Source organism: Hypanus sabinus, chromosome 6 (genome assembly GCF_030144855.1).
Source record: "Hypanus sabinus isolate sHypSab1 chromosome 6, sHypSab1.hap1, whole genome shotgun sequence".
In the NCBI taxonomy this organism is placed as follows: domain Eukaryota; kingdom Metazoa; phylum Chordata; class Chondrichthyes; order Myliobatiformes; family Dasyatidae; genus Hypanus; species Hypanus sabinus.
The window spans coordinates 97119217-97137136 of record NC_082711.1 but is presented as its reverse complement, the minus strand read 5'-3'; the positions used below and the strand labels follow the sequence as shown (position 1 = coordinate 97137136).

The window sequence follows — 17920 nt, the reverse complement described above, 5'->3', positions numbered from 1 at the left end:
ATACTAGGGAGATGGTGCTTGGGAAAATGAGTTGGAAGGTAGGTAAATTACGTGGACCAGATGGACTACACCCCAGTGTTCTGAAAAAGGTCGCTGAAGAGATTGTGGAGGCATTGGTAGATTCTGACATGGTTCCGGAGGGTGGAAAATTTCAAATGGCACTCTACTCTTCAAGATGGGAGGGAGACAGAAGAAAGGAAATGATATACCAGTTAGCCTGACCTCACTGGTTTGGAAGATCTTGGAGTCAATTGTTATGGATGTGATTTTGGGATATTTGGAGGCACATGACAAAATTGGTCAAAGTCAGCATGGTTTCCTGAAAGGAAAATCTTGCCTGACAAATCTGTTGGAATTTTTTTGAAGAAACCACATGCAGGATAGACAAAAGAGAATTGGTGGAATGTTGTTTATTTGGATTTTCAGAAGGCCTTTGACAAGGTGCCACACATGAGGCTGAATGGGTTGAGAGGAAAATGGATCAGCCATGATGAAATGACAGAGTAAACACGATGGGCCGAATGGTGTAATTCTGCACCTATGTCTTGTGATCTTAATTCCTCTTCCCTTGTATTTGGCTCAAAAGTACATTATTTGAGACTTTACATGAGATCTATCCTACAACAGAACATAATGGATTGTGATTATGTAGTTTAGAGAAATTTTCTGAGACAGTGTGACTGGAACCTTTCCCTCCCTTTGAACTAATTGATGTGTTTCAGTCAGTTGTCTGTAGTCCATCAGCTACTTAGTCTTTATTAATGTCACCCTTAATATTTTTTTGTGTATGCATTTGGCTCTCTCCAAAGAGGATATGGAAACACCCGACATGTGATTTTGTATCTCAGGTCTCATTGAAATAAAGCCATTGAATCACTATCAGCTTATCAGCTTTAATATCACCAGCATATGTCATGAAATATGTTGTTTTTGCAGCAGCAGTACATTGCAATACACAATAATAAAAACACTGTGAATTACAGTAGATATATATATATATATATAGTTCAATAAGTGCTGCAAAAAGAGTAGTGAGGTAGTGTTCATGGGTTCAATGTCCATTCAGAAATGGGATAACAGAGGTACAGGGGTAAAGAAGTTGTTCCTGAATTGTTAAGTGAATTCTTCAGGCTCCTGTACTTCCTTCTGATAGTAGCAATAAGAAGAGGACATGACCTGGACACTACAGAGGCTGGCACCCATTATGGAGCTGACTGTGTTCATAGCTTTCTGAAGCTTCTTCCAATCCTGTGCAGTAACCCCCCCCCCACCCCCCACTCCCTGTACCGGATGGGGATACAGCCAGATAGAATGCTCTCCACAATCTATCTGAGGTAATTTGTGGATTCCTTTGGTTTCATACCAAATCTCCTTAAACTCCTAATGACATACAGTCAGTATTGTGCCTTCTTTATAACTGCATTGATGTGCTGGGCTCAGGACAGATCCTTGGAGAAGATGGCACCCAGAAACTTGGAATTGCTCACTCTTTCCACTTCTGGTCCTTCTATGAGGACTGGTGTGTGTTCCCTCGTCCTCCCCTTTGTGAAATACTCTATCAGTTTTTTGTTAATACACATTTGAATATTCTTTACAGCTTCCAGCTGTCAACATGAGATTTTATTCTACTGCATCGCTGGCAATATGCAATATGGAGTGGTGTATAGGGCAGGGGAATGATTAAAAGACAGTCAAGAAAACATAAAATTTTCATGTTTAGAAGATCTCATTTCAGCTTGGAAGGAGACCTGGTGGTGGTTTTAGTTTATTAAACTGAGGTAGGGGGGAGAGCAGCAGTGGCTGGGTGAACATACAGGTCATGAAGGGGGTAAAGAGATGCACCAAGGGAATATCAATAAGCTAAATGAATGAGAAAAGACATAATTTATGAAATATAATGTGCTAAATATAAGGTCATGAACTTGGTAGGAAAACAGGAAGGTGGTGAATTTTTTAAATGGTGTGAGATTACAAGAGAAATCTGGATGCCCTTGTACACAAATCATGAATCATGTTACCTTCACAAAAAAAAAGTCATGGAAGTACATCAAGCCATTAAGTAGGACAATGGCTTATTGCGTGTTGTTCTGGTCTCCATGTGTGTTGGACGGAAGCAGTACAACAAAGGTTCATCAGGTTGATGCCTATATTGGGAGGAGGCTTTCATACAATCTTGAGTTTGGAGAAATGAGAATTGATCTTATTGACATGTACAAAATTCATATGAATCTTCTCTTTGTAAAGGCAGGGATGATGTTTGTCTCGCATGGGCCCCAGCTATGCCTGCCTCTTCGTGGGTTACGTGGGACAGTCTATGATCCAAATCTATACTGGTACTGCTCCCCAACTTTTCCTACGACTACATTGGTGCTGCTTCCTGCACCCATCCTGAGCTCGTCAATTTCATTGACTTTGCCTCTAACTTTCACCCAGCCCTCAAATTCACTTGGTCCATCTCGGACACTTCTCTCCCTTTTCTCGATCTTTCTGTCTCCATCTCTGCAGACAGACTGTTCACTGACATCTTCTATAAACCCACTGACTCTCATAACTACCTCGGCTATACCTCTTCCCACCTTGCCAAATGTAAAAATGCTATTCCCTATTCCCAGTTCCTCTGTCTCCGCTGCATCTGCTCCCAGGATGAGGATTTCTGTTCCAGGACACCTCAAATGTCCTCTTTCTTTAAGAATAGTTGTTTCCCTTCTGACATCATCAACAATGCCCTCACCCACATCTCCTCCATTTCCCGCACTTCGGCCCTCGTCCCATCCTTCTGTCACTACAACAGGGACCGTGTTCCCCTTGTTTTCACCTACCACCCCAGCAGCCTCCGGATCCAGCATATTATCCTCCGCAGCTTCTGCCACCTTCAACAGGACCCCACCACTAAGCACGTCTTTCCCTCTCTACCCCTCTCTGCTTTTCGCAGGGATTGTTCCCTCTGTGGCTGCCTGGTCCACACGTCCCTCCCCACAGATCTCCCACCTGGCACTTACCCCTGCAAGCGTAAATGCTACACCTGTCCCTACACCTCCTCTCTTATCACCATTCAGGGCCCCAAACAGTCCTTCCAGGTGAGGCAATACTTCACTTTTGAGTCTGTTGGGGTCATCTATTGCATCCGGTGCTCCCGGTGCGGCCTCCTCTACATTGGCGAGACCCGACGCAGATTGGGGGACCGCTTCGTCGAGCACCTTTGCTCCGTCCATCACAACAAACTGAATCTCCTGGTTGCCACTCACTTCAACTCTGCTTCACATTCCCATTCAGATATGTCCAAACACGGCCTCCTCTACTGCCATGATGAGGCCAAACTCAGATTGGAGGAGCAACACTTTATATACCGTCTGGGTAGCCTCCAGCCCCTTGGTATAAACATCGAATTCCCCAGTTCCAGTAATTCCCTCCCTCTCCCTTCCACCATCCCACTTTCACTCTGTCTCCTCTTCTAGCTGCCTATCACCTCTCTCATGACTCTGCCTTCTTCTACTACCTATAGTGCTTTCCCCTTTCATTCCTTCTTCACCTCTCCGGCCTATCCCCTCCCTGCTTCCCCTTCCCCACCCCTTGATCTTTCCTCTGATTGGTTTTTCACCCTCCCTCCCCCTTCTTTATAGGGCCCCTGCCCCCTCTTTCTTCAGTCCTGATGAAGGGTCTTGGCCCAAAACGTTGACTGCTAGTTTCAATGGATGCTGCCTGATCTGCTGAGTTCTGCCAGCTTGTTTGTACATGTTGATTTGACCACAGCATCTGCAGTGTTCTTTGTGTTTACTGATGTGCCTGTTTAGAACCAAAGTAAGGTGTCAGCTATTGGAATAGGAAGAATTTTTTTCAATTTACAAGGTACTGAATCTTTGGAATTTTCTGTCCGAGAGTTACTGAATTTCTTCAGGGTAACAAATGAAAAATGTATTGGTATTAAGGAATGTGCCTGCAGTGCAGGATAGAGGTATTGATGCAAAATCTAAATTTTTAAATTTGGACAAAGAGTTTGAATCAAATGAGTCAAGTGGCACTTGTGGTCCAGCTCAAGAATCATGTGGAATCATTGAAAGATGGAACAGTTGCAAGAGACCAAATGCCCTATTCCTGCTTCATGTTGTTATTTTATTAGGATAAATATCTATCACTGTGGGCTGACCTACCTGCCAAATACTTCCAAATAGCACTGCAACCATAACAACCATTGAATTGTTCAATAATTTGCATTGATGACTGATTTGATGAATGCCTGCTCCCAGTGGATAGTTTTTCCAGTCAGGAAAATAAAGAAATGGAAGGCGCACTGCAAAAGTCTTCCTTTGTGTACTTGCAAAATTGACCCCTGTTTCGATCTAAATTTATGTTTGTACAATATGTATAATTACGTCCAGAAGGTGGTTTGCAGGATATATATGACAATATCAAAACTTGTCTCTGTTTTGGCTATTCCCAACAGATTCATTTTGTTTTTCAATATTTGCATTTGTTATCCTTACTATTTTGCACCATCAGTAATCCTTATTAGTTGGTTAAATAATGGTATTTAATATAGGCTCGATTGAGGCTATATTTAGATACTACAGTTTCAACTTGAATTACAATGAGAGTTTTCCTTCGCAGGAACTGAGATTTGAAGCAACAGCCTCAAGAATTTTCCATTAACAGGAGCTGGGACTTGGAGACAGAGGCATTAGTTAAGTTGATTGGCTAATAAGCTATTTAACAGCAGTCAATAAAAAGCAATGGCCATGTTGAACAGCCATTATGACAGTGGGACAATGTAAGAGTGAGGAGCTGAGGCTTTGGTGCAAAAGCTTCAGTGTGAAGAGAAGTAAGTGGCTCAAGTGTGGGGAATGAGAACAACTCTTTGAAAAAGGCTTTGGTGAGGTATAATTGGGTAATGTTGCATTTTTATTATTCATACTTATCAATGATTCACTATAGCTTATATTCTTATGAGTCCTGATGAAGGGTTTGGCCCAAAATGTTGACTGTACTCTTTTCCATAGATGTTGCCTGACCTTCTGAGTTCCTGCAACATTTTGTGTGTGTTGCCTGGATTTCCAGCATCTGCAGATTTTCTCTTGTTTTCAATTTAGCCAGGATGGAAATTAGAGCAGTAGAAAGCTTCTCCGTAAGATGTGAGAATTCAGAGGACTGCATGGTCTCCCTGATGATTACATCAACAGGAAGTACACTCAGATGCAGTACCTAGCAGACTAGGTCAATTAACTGGAGTTGGATCTGGAAATATTCAGGAGTAACTGTGCAGTTGAGGCCTTCGTAGATGAAACTTTTACTGAAGTGATTGCTCCCAAGGTACAAGCTTCTGGTTGGAGTATTAAAGGGAGTGGGTAGTCAGTGTAGGGTTGAACTGTGAGCACTCCCCTCAGCAACAAGGATGAACTAGGAAAAGTTGATTGGGAGCCAGCTGTTCTTGGGCAAGTCCACATCTGATGTTTGGAGGGTGCTTAAAGATCAACAGCACAGGGTACAAGACAGGTACTGTATGTTCCAGTAATAAGGAAGGACAGGGATGGGGGCAACACACAAGAAATGGTGGAGGAACTCAGCAAACCAAGCAACATCTATGGAAATGAGTACATATGACATTTCAAGCCAAAACCCTTTGGCAGGACTTGTGGATTACTACACAGTGAAGTCTCTTACAGGGATATCTGTCCTGAAGAAGTTTGAATCTTCTTCCAGCAACTGCAGATTTTCTCCTGTTTTTGAGGACAGGGATGGTAAGACCAGGGAACCTTGGCTGCTGAGAGAGGTGGTGAATTTAGTTAAGAATTAGAGGAGAATGAATGTAAGGTTTAGGATTGTAGAACTAAAGCAAAACCAGAAAAGAATTTGAAGCACATTAGGTGAGCCTGGAAGGGTCATGACGTCCTTGGCATGTAAGATTAAAAAGAATTTCAGGGCATTCTATGCATATATGGATAGCAAGGGGATAACTAGCAAGCAGATAGGGCCAATGGAGGTTAATGGAGAGAAAGTACCTGGAGGCAGAGGATAAGGCTGTGGTCCTAAATTAGTACTTTGTATCTGTATTTACCAAGGAGAAGAACATGGAGGATAGGATGATAGGAAGATCAGTGTGGAGCATGTTAATTTGTAAGGCAATTTCAAGATAATAAAGGGGATAGTATAAGGTCTCTTAAAGAACATTAAGGTGGATAAGTCCCTATTGTTTGTTGGAATGTACTGGAGGTTATTGAAAGAGGCAAGACATGAAATTGCTTGGGCCTTATCTAGCCATTTTTGAGGTCCTGGATGACTGGTGAATGGTGCTCTTTTTTGAAGAGAGAAACCAGGAATAATCCTGAAAACTATAGGCCAGTATCTCACATCAGTTACTTGATCAGAATCAGGTTTAATATCAGTGGCATATGTCGTGAAATTTGTTGTTTTGTGGTGGCAGTGTATTGCAACACATAATAAAAATTCTATAAATTACAATAAGAAATACATAAAAATTAAATAAGTAGTGCAATAAGCAATGCAAATAAATAAGTGAGGTAGTGTGCATGGGTTTATTATCAATTTAGTAATTTGATAGCAAAGAGGAAGAAGCTGTTCCTGAAATGTTGAGTGTGTGTCTTCAAGCTCTTGTACCACCACCTTGATGGTAGCTATGAGAAGAGGGCATGGAGTGGTGGGGGTGTGTGGTTTTAATGGTAGATGGTACCTTTTTTGAGCAATTGGAAAGCCATAGCTTTATGTGAGGCAGGTAATGCCTTACGAACTTGATTTGAGTTTATCGAGGAAGTGATGAATGTTGTGGATGTTATCTACATGGATTTTAGTAAAGCCTTCAACAAGGACCACACTCAGAAGAAGGTTCATCCAGAAGATTAAGATGTAAGGATTCCAAGGTGAATTGTGTTGGATTCAGAATTGACCTGCCCAGAGAAGCTAGAGGGTAGTAATTGATGGGAATTATTCAGGCTGGTGGATTGTGACTAGTAATGTTCCTGAGGGATCTGTAATGGGACCTCTGCTATTTATGATGTACAGTATTTAAATGACATAGATTAAAATATAGATGACTATGCTAGTTTGCAGGCAATATGAAGTTTGGTGGTGTTGTGGATTGCATAGAATACTGGGTAGGGATATAGTGGCTATAGATCACTTGTAGATATACAGTAGATGTAGAAGTGGCAAATGTAGCTTACACAGCCTAATGAGAATTACTCCACTTCGGGAGATTAAATTTAAAAGGACAGTACATTTTAAAGGCAAAACCTTAATGGTGGTATGCAGAGGAATCTTGGGTCCTAGTCCATAGCTCACTGAAAGTGGTTGATAGGGAGGTAAAGAAGGCATATGACATGCCTGCCTTTACTAGTTCGGGAGTTGAGAGTAGGTTGCAGCCTTCTAAAACTCTTGTTGGGCTGCTTTTGGAGTATTGTATTCAGCTCCATTCACCCATTATGCAAAGAATGTGGAGAGGGTGCAGAAAAGGTTTATCAGGATGCTGCCTAGATTAGAGGGCGTGTGATACAGGGAGAGGTTGCGTGAACCTCTCTGGCATGGTGGAGGCTGAGGGGAGATCTGTGAGAGGTTTTTAAGATTATAAGAGACTGAGACAAGCAGTATCTTTTTCCTAGCGTTGACATTTCTAATAGCAGAGGGCATGCAATTAAGGTGAAAGGGTTTAAGTTCAAAGGGGGTGTGCACGGGAATTTTTAAGAGTGGTGCATGCCTGGAATGCTCTGCAAGAGGTAGTGGTGGTGGAAGACAGGTGTTATAGATGCTTTCATGGGGCTCTTGGGTAGACAGTTGAATGTGCAAGAAATGGAATGATATAAACATTCTGCAGGCAGAAGGGATTATTTTAATTAGACATTTGGTTGTATTCGATTCTGGTGTAGAATTGTTATTCTTCTAGCTTAACTTTTGTATGCTTGCTATGCTCTGTAAGATCATCAAGGTCCAAAACCTGGGTCTTTGTACCACCCCTCTGCAGCTGGCTCCATGACTTGCTCACCAGGAAACACCAGTCTGTGGATTGGGAATAACAATCGCTTCCTCACTGACAATCAACGCTTGTACGCATCAAGGATGTATGCTTAGCCCTCTGCGCTATTCTCTCTGCACCCACGACTGTGTGGCTAGGCACAGCTCAAACCCCATCGATAAATTTGATGATGACAAGCTATTGTTGGAGAACTTCAGATGATGACAAGGAGGCGTACAGGAGCAAGATACAGTAGATCAGCTGACTGAGTGATGTCAAAACAACAATCTTGCACTCAACATCAGTAAGACCAAGGAATTGATTGTAGACTTCAGGAAGGATAAGTTTAGGGAATGTAAAGCAGACTTCACTGAGGGCTTGAGCAGTTTCAAGTTCCAGGGTGTCAACACCTCTAAGGATCTATCCTGGGCCCAACATATCGATGCAATTACAAAGACACAATAGCAGCTATATTTCATTAGGAGTTTGAGGAGATTTGGTATGTCACCAAAGGCTCTCGCAAATTTCTAAAATGTACTGTGGGGAGCATTCTAATTGGAATGGACGGGCCACTGCACAGGATTGGAAAAATCTGAAGAATGTTGTATTTTAATTTTATATATACTTATTGTAATTTAGTTTTTCTATGTATTGCAATGTACTGTTGCTGCTAAACAACAGATTTCATAACACATGCAAGTGATATCGAACCTGATTCTGATTGCTTATAATTTTTTATCAAATCACTTGTATTTATAATTGTTCAGTAAATTTTCAAGTAATTGTAATATAGCTGATTCTGTGTTTTCTGAGTTCATCAGTTTTTTTTTCTGCAGTAGGTGCCACATAACTTGAATCTGGCTATTTTGTGGGCTTCACCTTGTCAATGAAATGTACTTTTACCTCTAGTCTGAGTATGAGATGACTGTAATGTCTTTTTTATTGTCTTCTTTCCCTGCTTGATCATTCTTTGTTCCTGTAACATTTAATGAAGTCTATAACCACCAAGTTTTATGCCTCATTCGTGACTTCTTAAGAACCTCTAGATCAGTATCACCAGGTCCAACAGTTAAGTTTAATTAGTTCAGCATGATGTTGTGGGCCGAGGGACCTGTTCCAATGTTGCACTGCTTTGTTCTAGTAGAAGGAATTTCTTTTTTTTGAATGTTCAGCTAGTGTTCAACTATATAAAGCAGGTCAATGCCTAGTACTCCCCCAGCACCAAAATTGCCTTCATTTTGTGGAGTCTTCATTTGTACCTTGACAAATGTGATTATTTGGACTTCAGAGGCTATCTCAGACCACTTGAGTCTTGGCTTTGGGTGCAACTTCTGTGGTGAGCTCTATGATTTCACTATTTGGACTGCCCAGTAAGGCCCTACAGAACTTGTCAGAAGAAGTATCAAACTTATTTTGGTTGACTGTTCACTAATCATGAGGGCTTATTCTGTCCTATCAATCTATGGTGAACAGCTTCCTTGAATGCAAGTATCAGAGCCATAACAACAATAGTGGTCAGAGTTTGCACTGAAGCACCCAAGCACCAGCTGGCTTCTGTTTTGTAGTAGAAACTCCAGTACTGAGCAGCGCAAGCCTTGTGATTGTTGAATCACTTGGTACTTGGTAAAGGCATTGCTTTGCTGGAAAGGATGGCTTCCAAATTCAACATAAGGTTACTGTGAGGCTTTGCCTTGCTCCTTGGGTAGGTGAGCAGGCTCTGAGACAGGATTGGCTGCCAGTTGGCCCAGCACTTTCTGTGTACACCCAGAAAGCCTTTTTCTTGCAGGCTGCTACGAGGAAAGCTGAAACTTTTGCAGCAGAGTTGAAATGAGAATCAATGCACACAAAGTTGGTACCTGTGGCACCCTTTCCCCATACGTTAGTGACAGACTGCCCTTGCCTACTAACTCCCAGTCAGCAGATCGTGTCAGCAGGCTAACCTTTAAGTGCAAATGTCTATGCAGGAGCTTACTGTTAGCGGAGGTGTATTAACTGCCAGTGCAATTTTACCCTTTACTTCCTTTTCAGTCTTCCAACACTGCCTGCTCAGGTTACCCTTCTTGGCTAATTCTGTGTTATGTTTGTGCTGAGGGTGAAGGTGGAAAGCAAGAGAGGCAACCTTACACCACCTGCAGCTAATTTATATTTCCCCCTCAACCCAATTGTCCAGCCTTCTGCCCATAACCTTTGACACCCTTACTAATTAAGATTCAATCAACTTCTGCTTTAAATATAACCACTGACCTGGCCTCTGCAGCCTCCTGAGGCAATTAATTCCTTACCACCAATTTTACCTGCACATTAACCTTCTTAGAAGCTTGCATAAGGACTCCCAAGTCCCTTTACACCTCTGTTTTATGAATTTTCTCCCCATTTAGAAAATAATTAAGACTTTATTCCTTCTACCAAAGTGAATAACCATAGACTTCCCTGCACCATATTCCATCTGCCGTTTTTTTGCCCATTTTCCAAATCTAAGTCCCTCCTTCCTCAACGCTATCTGCCCCTACACCTATCTATATATCATCTGCAAACCTGGCCACAAAGCTATCAATTCCATCATCCAAATCATTGACACGTAATGTGAAAAGAAGCAGTCCCAACACCAACTCTTGCAGGACACCATGAGTCACCGGCAGCCAATCAGAGAAGGCCCCCTTTATTCCCACTCTTTGTACAGTAGCTATGCAGCATGGAAATATGCCCTACTGGAATGTATCAAGCAGCCATCTGTGCTATTCTTATGTTTCTGTTCATCTCCCCACTAACTCAACACCATCCTGTTCACTACAGTATCCTCCAGTCACCCACCTACACTCATGGCAATTTACAATAATCAATTAACCTATCAACAGGCATGTCATTGGCATATAGGAGAAAACAGAAACCCTGGAAATTTGTAGAGTCATGGGAGAATGTGTAAATTCCACACAAGCATCACCCTGAACCAGGATTGAAACAACATCTCTGAAGTTATGAGGTAGTAACATTACCTCCGGACAACTGTGCCACTCTAATATAGTTATCTCTCAAGATATTGGAGAAGCAGAATCTCTGTGACTTTTTCAGTCACCTGGCTTAACTCTTTTCAGAATCCAGGAAGTTAGATTCTCCTCTGACCAAAATACAGAGTAAATTTGTTAGCCATGTGGGTCTTTACCACCACCTGCTGGATTTAATTATGCTACTCATACACAAACTGGCAATAAGTGGGGACAAGTTGAGCAAGGTTATCTTGCCACTGGCAGCATAGATTAGTAGATAAAATTAAACAATCCAAATTATTGGGTCATTCCCGTTACAATAATTGTTTTGGATTTAAAATGAATGAGCAAAGTTCAGTACCACCGTTTCAAAGTTAATTAAATGTGATTTTTTTTCCCTATCTGCCAGATCACTATAATCATTCATCATAGTTAACTCTCAATAAATCATCTTTAAGGTAGGCTGAAGATGCATTTAACAGAACTGTGAACATGAACTTTACAGAAAAGACCCAGGGATGCTTTCCAGTCAGTATTCAAGGAGCTGCTCTTGTTGGCATAACACGCACTCAGTGATTTTCTTCTGTTAGCATAGTTCAATGCATCTTTCCATCATTATCAATGAAGAAATTCAAGAATAAATGTGCATGTTAGATGACCATTTTGCAGGAAATATGTATAATGGCTGATTACTGGTATGATTTCTACCAACATATCACCTACCAGAAGAATTTATTCTGACTGAAACTCTGATATGATAGCCTGATGAAAGTCATTTTTCAAAATCATCTTATCACATTTTAACACACAGGAATATTATTTTCAAGCTTCTACTGTCTTGATCTTAAGCCAGTGACTACAAGACGTGCAGGAGTGCCCAGACACTATTCTCCAATTGCATCCCCTAGCTTTGGAGAATAAGCTTCCAATGTTTCTACAGAGGGAAATTGACAGAAATAGAAATCACATACAGAATTGCTCAGGGGAAGGAAACATAGCTCAGACCTGATTTTGAATGTGTTTTCCTCAAGGTAGTTGTGTGGTCTAGGATGTTTACACACCAAGCAGTGTGGTTGCATTTGGGCCAGTGGTACAATTACCTGGAAACTAATCCCAAAACACATCATTTTATTTTTATCTGTATAGTTTTTAAACTTTAGCATTATATATGACACAAAACCTTAAAATAACTATAACTATAAACCAAAGGTATTTTCAATTAAAACATAATTTTTAGCTCAATAACACAGTCATTATATCTTCTTTTATCTATTGGGCACTATGTTTAAGTGTATAGTAGCAAAATAAAGGAATTTTTTTTTAGCACACATAGGGATCAAATTTACTTTTTAACCACCATTTATATTAACAACTCCCTGATGTATCCCTTGTGTCAATATCAATTATGGTACGTTGCTCTTTGCATAGTCACTTACAAGTTGGTTGATACTTTAAACCAGTAGCAGGTGGCTAAGCTATTAAATGGTGACCTTTCACCTGTGGTTACCCTATGCAACTTGTGTACACCATCCACTGAAATCAAAAAGATGCTTTGGTCTGGGGTGGTTTTAAAAAGAAGACAACAGTTATTAGCAACACATTGCATATTCAATTAAAACCAGTTAATTGTAGACTATAAATTCAAAACTATTTCAGAATTTGAATATTGTGTATTGATAATTGCATTGTGTACTAACATTTAGAAATTGGCAGATAAATAGAAAAAGTAAAAAGAAATTGCAAAACATTGAGAAATATTTTAAATGGCTGGTGTGAATCATAGTTTGTTTTGCAATGCTCTCCATTATAAACCGGTTAATGTTAGCTAGCACTAATTCTAAAAAAGAAAATTTAGCTTTAAACAATGCAGTGATCAATTGTTCCCATATAATTAAGAACATAATTGTTCCTTCAGTTATTATCAGTGTGCAGCTTCAGTCACTGCTTTTATTTAGTTATACAGTGGATTCTGGATAATTGGGCCATTGGTTATTCAGGGTAGCCGCCTATTTGAAATAACTTTCAAAGAACAAAAACTTATTGAGAAAATTCTCTTTGTTTATTTGGGATACAGTGCCGCTTAACTGGGGCAAGAGTCTTGCCAAGCAGTTTCTAACCAGTGTCAGTCATGTTCACTTCGTGTGGCTGTTAGACTCTACGCTATGCGTAGAGTGAACAGTTTTTAAATGGTGCCAGTTACGTGTGCTTACATCAGAAAGCAGTGATTTTTGTCACTGATAGTTGGTGAGAGGTGAGAAGTAAGCAGTAAGGCCAGTCAGAACTGTTTTGCTCACTGCGGTTTCAAGTATTCAGACTTGGAGATGCCAGTAATCGCTGAGAGTGAAAATGAAATGATTTCAGTAAACTGGGAAGAATTTGAAGGTATCAACGATCATCTTGAACGTTAAGATGAAAATGAAGATTTGGTGGATGTAATCATCGAAAGCATTGTATGAAGGCGGTCCATTATCTAAACTAGGTGTCTGTCCCTGATTTCTTTCATTTACAGTCAATCAAAAGAACATGGCAGTGAATACTGGATCTGTCAATAACAATCAGAAACTAATACAGTTTCATAGTACTGAAGTAAGAAGTTTGTTCTGTATTTCATTTAATTCATTTCAATTAACCAGAGTCCATTGTATTTTCTGAATAATTTAATTTTATACCAAACTGATAAATAACATTTTGAATACTTTCTCTGTAAGCGCATTTATTTAGACACTTAATTTCATTTAACCTTGAAATCAGGAGTACAGAAAATATAGCCAGTCCTTTCTATAAAACCTTTCTACATGTCACCATATCAGAATTATGGCCATACCATTAAAGGAAATCTTGTGAGACAAACGAGCAAATCTGCAGATGCTGGAAATCCAAGCAACACACAGAAAATGCTTGAGGAACCAGACTAAAATTAGTCTCCAGCCAGACTAAAGTTAATCGAAAGGAGCTATAGAATAGTGTGATTTATTATCTCAAAGAGGTGTAAGCTGCCATAAATATCTGAATGCAATTAAGTGAACTAAAGTTAGCAGTCATGTGACCTATAACAAGGTGCCTAATGAGCAGCACACAGCTTAATTTTGAGAGCTTCAATAATGACTATTTTCCCAAGTTGTTCAAGGTAATAAGCCAAGTTTTACATGTGATGTACCTGTTGTGTGAATGAAGTCATTGGAGAAAAGTACTGGATCCTCTTTATATGATTATTCACAAGATACAGCAAGCATCATTCTTGGTTATTTTCTCTATGTTGCCTGTTTTGTGGTTGAATTTATTAGTGATGAAGACCTCAAATCAATCAATAACTTGTGCCATCCAATTGTAAGGTGACATATGGCAAGTTGTACTTCGTAGTCTGAGAATCCACCACAAGACACATAGCACATAGGCTTTAGGCATATAGGTAATTTCTGAAGGTGATATTGTGTAACTCAAAGGGTCTAAATGGCAGTGCTCCCAACTCTTTCAATTCTGCTGTGTTAAACCAAGACTTGCTTTCTGGCTGATGTTCCCACACCATTAACAGTCCAACAGCATGCAGGCAGAGGGAAGATAGCAGAAAGGTATCGCAACCCAAAGTTTCTGGAAGTATGTGAATAGCAGCTGACCAACTAACAAACAAAGGTCTTCTGACAGGTTGTGATATTTTTGCAAGTTTCATTGGTTTAGCATAAGGAAATCCTAAAATGTCAATATAATTACTAAAAATTTGGAGAAAGGATCTGGAACAGGAAACAAATGCAACTTTTTACTTGGTCATCAAAAAAAGGCTTTAATGATGTAAACGTGATCAGATGTATAAGAATGCCAGCATCATTAATACTGTGGTTATGAACAAATCTGACAGTGGAGTGTTATATCTATCCTCTGTCTTCTGAATTGCCCCCAGAAACTCCAGCCATTGCTGTTCTGTCTTTATCTCTGCTGGTGGTTCCCTTCCAATCAACTTTAGCGAGCTCTTCTCTCAAGCCTTTGTAATTCCCTTTACTCCACTGTAATACTGATACATCTGACTTTATTTTCTCCCTCTCAAGTGGGACATTCTGATCACTGACCCCTAAGATGGTATTACTTTTGTTTCAGGTCTGCTTGAGCCTTCACTCTCAACCGTTTGTCCAGTATATTGATAGCAGAAATGCTTTGACTACATGCAGAACTCTGAAAATTTCATCAATTTTGTTGCCAGTTCCACCTTGTTCTCACTTTCACATGGTGCACTTCTCCCTTTTCTTCATCTTGGTTGATAGTGACAATCCTACTGACTCCCATAGCTGTATCCACTATACTTCCCTCCAATGTACCTTCTGTAAAGTTATTTTCCTAATTTGTAAATCTGTCATATTAGCTTTAATGATAAGACTTCTCACCAAGGTGCCTTCCTTCTTCCTGAACTGCGGCTTCCCCTCTGTCATGGTCGACAAACTTCTTGTTTCCTATTTGTTGTTCTCACCCCTTTTCCTCCCAGACAGAGGAAAGAAAAATTTAGCAGGTCATCACCCTCCACCCCATCAGCCTTTCTCATTCAATGTTCATCCTTTGTGATTTATGCCAGCTCTAAACCAATAACGACACCGTTCACATCTTCCCCTTTCTCATTCCACAGAAATTGTGTGATTAAGCTGAGCTTCCATCAATTTCTATTTTTATTGCAGACTTTCAGCACCTATAGTATTTTGATTGTCATTTGCAAATATCAACTCTTCAACACTCTTCCTCAGCCAACATCACCTTTTACATTGTGGTATCCATTATATCAGCGATTTCCTCAAACAACAGCATACAGTATATGGTTATTTCCTATTTTTCCTGGTTCTGATGAAAAGTCTTTGATCTGGAACATGAACTTTTTTTTTCTTATCAGGTGAACTATAATCTTCAGAGAATCCTCTGTATCTTCAGTTTTATCCTTGGATCCACTCTTTTAAAATCAGATCAGTTCTCTAGAGTAAAGGCCCTGTCTGTTAAATATTCTCTCATCTGGGAATCAGCCCATCCCACAAATCAACCTGATGAACTTCTGTTGCAGTACTTCAAAGGCAGACATATTTTTGTAGATAAGGAAGTCAGACCTATACATAATATCCCAGGATATAATGCACTGGTTTCATTTCTCACCAGGACTCAAATGATTTCCTGAAGTTATTTTTACTCTTGTACTTAGATCCTTAGACAATAAAGGTCAGCATACTTGTACATTAATTTTCAAAATTCTTTATTCTTTCTTGGAAAATGTAAGATCCTAATGGGATGTAATCTTTTACTTGAAACCCAGAAAGGTAGATGCTACTAGCTATATAGGGCATATTAAACTTGGGTTCATAAATAACTCCAGACATGCTATAGGAATTAAATTGAGTTCTTAATAATTCACTGTAGAACGTAGAATGTTTTAAAGTGGTCTTCTATCTCTGTCCAGCAGGAGGAGTAATAATACCAGTGAAAGTGAATGTATCAATCCCAATTGCTCAGTCATCAGGTCTGATTTAATGAAACTAATATGTTGATATTGCCTGTTCATTGGCAAGTTGAACTTAATTGAATTGTAACAAGGGCTTGATAACACAATACTGTTTATACTTCATTAGTTCTTCACTCAACACTGGAACATCTAGACAGTGAAGATGCATATATCAGGATGCTCTTCACTGACTACAGCTCTGCATTCAACACTATCATCCCCTCAAAGCTTATAAGACCTAGGCTCAATACCTCCTTGTGTAACTGAATACTTGATTTGCTTACTTGCAGACCCCAGTCAGCTCAGCTTAGAAACCTCTCCTCCACAATCACCATCAGCAAGTTGCACCACAAGGCTGTGTACTTAGTCCACTGCTCCACTCGCTTGTATACTTGTGTCTGTGAGGCTAAACACAGCTCCAATGACATATTTAATTTCGATGGCACCACTGTCATTGGCTGAATCAAAGGTGGTCAGGAATCAAAATACAGGAAGGAGACGGAAAATCTGGCTGATTTCTCCCACACTATCTCACCCTATCTCAGCATAACCAAAGAGCAGAAGTGAGTGTATTTGCTATTATAAGGAGAAGGATAATTAGAAAGCTGAAAAGTCGTGTCACCTGGACCAGATGGACCACAGCCCAAAGTTCAGAGGTAGCTTGTTAGTTGAATTTTTAGTAAGGAAGGCAAATGCAAAGATGATGGGTTCTTGGTTAGTCAGGACATCAAAGTTTACAGGCAGAAGGCTACAGAATAGGGTTGAGAGGGATTATAAATCCACCATGATGGAATGGGAAATCAGGCTGGATGGGCTGAGTGGCCTATACTTTTCCTATGTCTCCTCCTGCCCTCATCAGGGGATCAGAGGTGGAGAGGGTCAGCAATTTTAAATTCCTCAGCGTTGTCATTGCAGAGATCTGTCCTGGGTCCAACACTTAAGTGCCATTACAAAGAAAGCACAGCGGTGCCTCTACTTCTTTTGAAGTTTGTGAAGAGCCTGTGTATCATCTAAATCTTTGGCAAGCTTCTATAAGTGCGCAGTAGAGGGGTATTGACTGGCTGTTTCACTGCCTGGTATGGAAACACCAACGCCCTTGAATGGAAAAGCCTACCATAAGTGGATACAGTCCAGTCTACCATGGGTAAAACCCTTTACCCAATTAAGCACATCTACAAGGAGTGTTATCACAGGAAAGCAGATCCCTCATCTAGGACCCCCACCATCCAGGCCACAGTCTCTTCTTGCTGCTGCCATCAGGAAGAAGGTACAAGAGCTTCAGGACCTATACCACCAGGTTCAGGAACAGTTATTATCCTTCAGGCCATCAGGCTCTTAAACTAGTAGGGATAACTTCACTCACCTCAACTCTGATCTGTTCCTGCAACCCATGGACTCACTTTCAAAGACTCTTCATCTCATGTTCTCAATACTTATAGCTTATTTGTTTATTATTATTTTCTTTTTTCGGTTTCTATTTGCACCGTACGTGGTCCTTTGCACATTGTTTTTTTT

The 17920-nt window shown here is 40.3% G+C and overlaps 1 protein-coding gene across 1 annotated transcript in view; it reads left to right on the top strand.

Moving 5' to 3' along the window:
* The window catches only part of crppa (CDP-L-ribitol pyrophosphorylase A), a 316111-nt gene extending 307160 nt beyond the window's left edge, over positions 1 to 8951 (top strand). Inside the window, exon 13 of the transcript XR_009512723.1 lies at positions 4606 to 8951. The gene's annotated coding sequence lies outside the window, so the exon portion shown is untranslated. The remainder of the gene's footprint in view (positions 1 to 4605) is intronic.
* The last annotated feature ends 8969 nt before the right edge of the window (positions 8952 to 17920 follow it).